The following is a 6,000-nucleotide window of genomic DNA, read 5'->3' as shown; positions in this document are numbered from 1 at the left end:
ATGTTCATAGTCCAATTCCTCTCCCCCATGTTTGGATGTATTTTTAGAGAAATGTGAAGTTCTCTACTATATATGGTCGAGACTCTTTGCTAACTAAATTTGGCTATAAATACATATTTCTTCTACACTTTTAATGTTTCCTCAAACTTAGAATAGGTTCAAAGGGTGAGGTTTCAGAGGTGCATACCTATGCCTTAACTTGAGTGTTTTTTGCAAGTGACATGGACACTGTCGTTGTAGGATTTAATGATGCTCGTGAGGACGCTATTGATTATTTAACTATTGTGGTTTCCCTTGATATTTCTATTAGGAATTTTGATGCCTCTTTTGCTGCTACTGATGATCCTAATGGACACTCTTGGTACTTCCATTGTTGTTGTGGGTGATATTGATGTTACAACTTGAGTCTATGGTACTTCTATTTATTTTTTTGGATCAGGGATCCTGTAGTAGTTTACACGAGATCTTGTAACTGTTGATGACTGATTTTCTCACCTTATGAAGATGTCCAAACCTATGGCATGTTGTGGTTATTTTCAATCATGATGGAGACTTGGGCCAGTAGGGCTTCTGAAGGATGCTATAAGACTATGAATTTCCTGTAGTAGCCACAAAATCTTCTCAGACTCATGATTTTACCTTTTTGAGCCATTAATATTTTTTGATAATTCAAAGAGGAGTTGGTTGTGGTGTTGGAGATGTTATTGCTTGTGACTAGTAGGGAAAAGTGCTAATGTCAAGCTATTATGAATGGAAAGTAAGGGACAATCAAGGGAAGAATGAGAGGTGATAGTTGCTAATGGTGTGTAGGAACATTAGGAGGCTTTAAGTGCCTTCCTATTACTTGTAGGTGAAGAAAAATTCTGAAATGTATCACTTTTATTAATTTTGTAACATCTTATAATGTTATAGGGCCTTTATGTAGCAACTCAGGATAATGAGGAAAAACAAATGGAAAGGACTTGGGAATGATAGGTGGAGGCTATGGATGGTTCAGTAATGGATGAAAATGATGTGGAGAGGCTTCCTTATACACGTGACTTCAGAGTTATATGTGCAAGTTGGCATATTTGCCTTTCTTGTTGATCTTTTGTTGTACCTGCACATTCATCAGAGTAAGTAAAAAAAATGTTTTCATCCTATTTCCTTCTTTTTTTATTTTTTTATTTTTATTTTTATTTTTTGTTTAGGTCCACTAGTTGTCTCATGGAGGTTTTCAGCTAATAGGTTTTCCCTAGGTGCCAAAAAAGGAGGATTTCACCTGGGGATATTTTATTGCTTCTATTATTTTTTTAACAGGTTCACAGGCTGCCTCAAGGAGGATTTCAGAGAATCAGTTACCTCAAGTGCCTCAAACGAGGTTTTCACTTGAAGGTATTTTTCTTGTTTTTCTTTCTATCTATTTTTCTTCTTTTATTTTTCTCATTTTTTCCTTATTGATTAGAGGTTGAATGGATTAGGAGCTCTGATGCTCTCAATCGCATTCATCTCTCTATTTATTGAATCAGTAAACTCAACCCTTGAGAGGGGCTACGTATAGAACTTTAACCTATTGTCATTCACTTTAAGTAGGATCTCCTATTCATCTATAGACCTAATCTGAACTGAGCCATTATCATGAAATTCTCAACCAAATAAGGTCTGAGCCATATGATCATGAGCTACACTTTGAAATATTTAACCATAGAGTCATACAATAGGGCCCAATCACCCTCGTGGGAAGCTCTAGATTTCATATATTTATCATTCTAGACTTTCCTTTGCATTGAACCACTTTAATGTGTATTATGGCTTGTATTCTAAGCTCATCAAGTGCATTTAGTTGTTGTAATCACTCTTCTTGTGCCTTGGTGAGATCCATGTCAATTGGTGTTGTCATTCTTACTGTATTTTACTCAAACTCAATGGATAATAAGGCATTCTTTTCATTTACCAACTCGAAGGGGGTAAACCCAGTAGTGGTTTTCCAGGTGGTGTTATATGCCCAGGTGGCCTCAAGAATCCTTTATGCCCAATATTTTCTATTTTTGCTAACTACCTTAGTCTAAGTCATTTCTAGTGCTCTATTAGTCACCTCCACTTTCCCATTTGCTTGAGGTTGATATGGGGTAGATTTTCTATGTCGATATGCTGTTGCTTCATGATCACTCTCTAAGATTGTAAGTGAACAGGGAGCCTTGGTTTGTCACCAATTCTCTTGGGAAACCAAACTTGTAGAAGATATTTTCACGTAATATTTCCACTACCTTTTTCTTTATCATTGCCTTTACTACTTTCACCTCAGTTCACTTGGTCAAATAGTCTATGCACACAATGATGTACCTCTTCTTTCTATGGAAGATAAATAGGGCCAATGAAGTCCATGACCCACTTCTCAAATGGCTTGAAATTAAGTTGATGTTGTAAATGGATCTCATCACTCTGAGTGATTTTCCCCATCCTCTAATACTCATCACATTGTGCAATGCATCTCTGGGCATCTCGATGAAGGGTAGGCTAGTAGTATCCTGCCTGGAGGATTTTGCAGGTTGTCCTCGTAGCAACATAATGGTCCCCACATGGTCCATCATGACAATATGAGAAAATATCATAAACCTCATCTTCCCTCACACATCTCTTTAGGATCTGTTCAAGCCCCAACTTGAAGAGGTTATCCCCGATCTAAGTATAAGGAGCACTCTGTTGGAAAATATTTATTTTCTCCTTTGAAAATAAATGAGGGGTAAATTGGCCAATAGCTAAAAAGTTTACTATGTTAGAAAACCATGGAGAAAATAGTAATATGGAAAAAAGGTGCTAAATAGGAATTTGGTCATCCACCATCTCTTCATCTTCTGCACACAAAGTTAGCCTTAACAAAATAAATTCAACAATTTTTTTTCCCTGGTTTATCGACAATGGTTAGATCAAATTGTTGTAGAGGTAGTAACCATCTAGTGATTTGAACATTTACATCAGGTTTATCCATCAAATACTTAATTGTTGCATGGTTAACATGTACAAAAACATGATATCCAATAATGTAGTACCTGACCTTATTCAAATAATTTACAACAACTAAAAGTCCTTTTTCATAGACTGTGTAATTAAGCTTATCTTTGGACAATTTTTTGCTAATGAAATAAATGGCATATAGAAATTTACCTTCAAGTTGCTCCAACTACTTTTTTCTGATGCATATGTGTGGATGTGGAAGGGAAAGGCCCAATGCGGGCCTCTAAGGACTGTTTTAGTTGTTAATTTATCTTTGATTTCTTCAAATGCCCTCTGACACAGATATGTCAAACAAAATTATGAATCTTTTGTTAGCAAAAAAAAAGGTGAAGAAATGTTTCTGAAATCCTCAATGAATCTTCTACAGTAACCAACAAGTCCTAAAAAACAACTAACATCTTTCTATTTTTTAGGAACAAGAACCTTTCTAATAATGGCTATCTTATTGGGATCAACTTGAATTCCTTACTTAAAGAGAAAGTGCTTGGAAACAATCCCTTAATTCATAAAAAAGTGGCACCTTTTAGGGCTCAAGGAGAGTTTCATATATGTACATATTTTCAAAACATTGCATAGGTTGGAGAGAGCTTCTTGGAAAGTATCTCCATAAGGTGTGAAATCATCAATATAGATCTCTACTAAGTCATGTAGAAGATTAGAGAAAATTCTCAATACAATCCTTTAAAAGGTAGCAAGGATATTACACAAGCCAAATGGAAGAACCCTAAAGGAAAATTTCCCCATGGACATGTGAAAGTGGTATTATCCTAGCCTTCATGAGTGATTTGAATCTGATTATACCGTTGAATCCATCTAAAAATGAAAAGAACACTTTCCTTGTAAGAACATCCAATACTTGGTCAATCAAAGGTAAGGGAAAGTTGTCCTTCCTAGCGACTTTGTTGAGATCCCTATAGTCAATGAGAAATCTCCATTTTTCCTTTTTCTTAGGGACAATAACTAAAAGGGACACCCACTCATAGTCTGATACTAGATGGATAAAACCTCCATCTAATAACTTCTGCAATTCTTCTTTTACAACGTCTTTTAGTGCATGGTTCATTCTCCTTTGAGGCTAGTGAATAGATTTTTGGTCCTATTTGATGTATATATGATAAGTACATATATGGGGAAGAAATCCCTTCATTTCCTTGTAATCCCATGCAATGACATCAATATTATGTCTCAAAATAGTGAGCATTTTTTCTTCCTGGTCAGCTAAAAGAAAGGTGTTGATTTTTAGAGTTTTGGAAGGGATGATTTATATGGTTTTCACATTGCTTTGGTTAGAACCAGCAGCCATTAGACCTTCCCATGAGCTATTCTGAGAATAGCTAGGCTACCCTATAGATTCTTCTTTCAAGCCATCAATATTCACAGTAGAAGGATATTTATTTTGTAGAAAATTTTCAATCATATTATCCTCATCTAGTTGTCTATTTCCAATGGTGGTTTCTAATATACAGATAGGGTAGGATGATGATAGATAAATTTCGTATTCTTCTTCTTCTTCTACCCAAAAATGAAAATAATTCTCAGTGACGGGTTGACTAGGGGGGTATAATACAAGTTGTTTTTTAGACTTCCCATTTGTGATTGTCATATTTCCAACCCTACAACTGATGTAGGCATCAACAATGGCTAGTGAAGGTCTTCCTAAGATAATAGGATAGTCATTAAACTTGATTTTGGACTGAAGAACAAGGGAATATGTAGGATACTCCCAAGAATCAATGGAAACCATGACATCTTCAATGATTCCTCTTGGTGCTACTGTGGATCTATTAGCAAGTTGTAACATTGTGGTGGTTTTCCTTAGGGATCCTTAGAGATTAAGCTTAAGCATAGTCTCCTTGGTCATGAAATTTATTGTAGCCCCTAAGTCAATGAGATTTTTGGGGACTACAATATCATTGATGTGCACATCTATTACCAGGCTTCCAAGATATAAATCATTTGGGATGATGACCTTCCCAAGAATAAGATCAGCTAGCTGGGTTATGACATTAATAGTAGGGTCATCTATTTTTCTCTTTATTGGCCTCCTAATGCATTCCTCTTTGGTGAATCTATTGTATATAGGAACAAATTTGATGGCGTGTAGGAGGGAATCCTAACACATATTTTTTAGTTCATCTAAAAATTCATCTTGTTCTAGGGTGTGTGTTCTAGGAGGGATTAACCTTTTAAAATAGGGATGTTTGTTGACTTGAGGAGTAGGATCTTCCTTCTCTTCTTTGGGATTTTCTATTGGAGGAGGTAGGTGATAATTTGGAATTACCTTCCCAACCTAAGATTAATTTCTTAGATTTCTACAACATAGGTTGGATAATATCTATCTCCACTGTAGATTGTTTGGGCCTTCTTATTGTTGGGGTTCGGGTTTTGGTTGATCAAACATTTTTAGTTGTTTAAGAGGATTATTTTTGGGTAATTGTGGCTAAGGAGAAGGAGAAATTAAGGTAGGCGGTTTGGATGCCTAAGGCCTCCATCTCAAATATGGATTATCCCATTGAGGATGTTGGCGTTGGTATGGCCAAAAGGGATGAATGTCATGTTGGGGATGATAAGACTATGGAGTGGGAATAGACGAATGTGAACTGCTAGGTGAATACCAAGGTTGAAATTGTGCATTATAACTTGTACGGAAAGAATACCGGTAGTTCATACGTTATTGATATGGTATGGGGCCTTGTGGCCTCTTCTAGTTGACAAAATAGAGCTACTCCATGCCTCCTTATACTCCTTGGTACTCAACTTTCAAACCTAGAAAATATGGAAATTTGTCAATTGAGTGTTTTTCTTCATATACAGAACATATCTATATGGAATCTAATTGGAACTAATTCCTAGGATGTCCCTTAGTGCATCTATGGCACAATATAGTTAATTCCCCTTTTTCTTTTTCTTATTTTTTTTGAATTTATAGTGTTCCATCTACATAGAAAAGGTTTGTAAGATATTAGTTTTTAAATATTATAACATACATCATATTTCATTCTTAGT

The 6,000-nt window shown here is 35.8% G+C and overlaps 1 pseudogene; it reads left to right on the top strand.

Moving 5' to 3' along the window:
- Window positions 1-221: 221 nt before the first annotated feature.
- Window positions 222-6,000, top strand: part of LOC149228904 (DEAD-box ATP-dependent RNA helicase 32-like) — a 110,906-nt pseudogene continuing 105,127 nt past the window's right edge.

Source organism: Pinus tabuliformis, chromosome J (genome assembly GCF_031772625.1).
Source record: "Pinus tabuliformis cultivar Carrire ecotype Pingquan chromosome J, CPIR1, whole genome shotgun sequence".
Lineage (NCBI taxonomy): Eukaryota > Viridiplantae > Streptophyta > Pinopsida > Pinales > Pinaceae > Pinus > Pinus tabuliformis.
The sequence above is the reverse complement of the archived record's forward strand: the minus strand, read 5'-3'. Positions and strand labels throughout refer to the sequence as shown.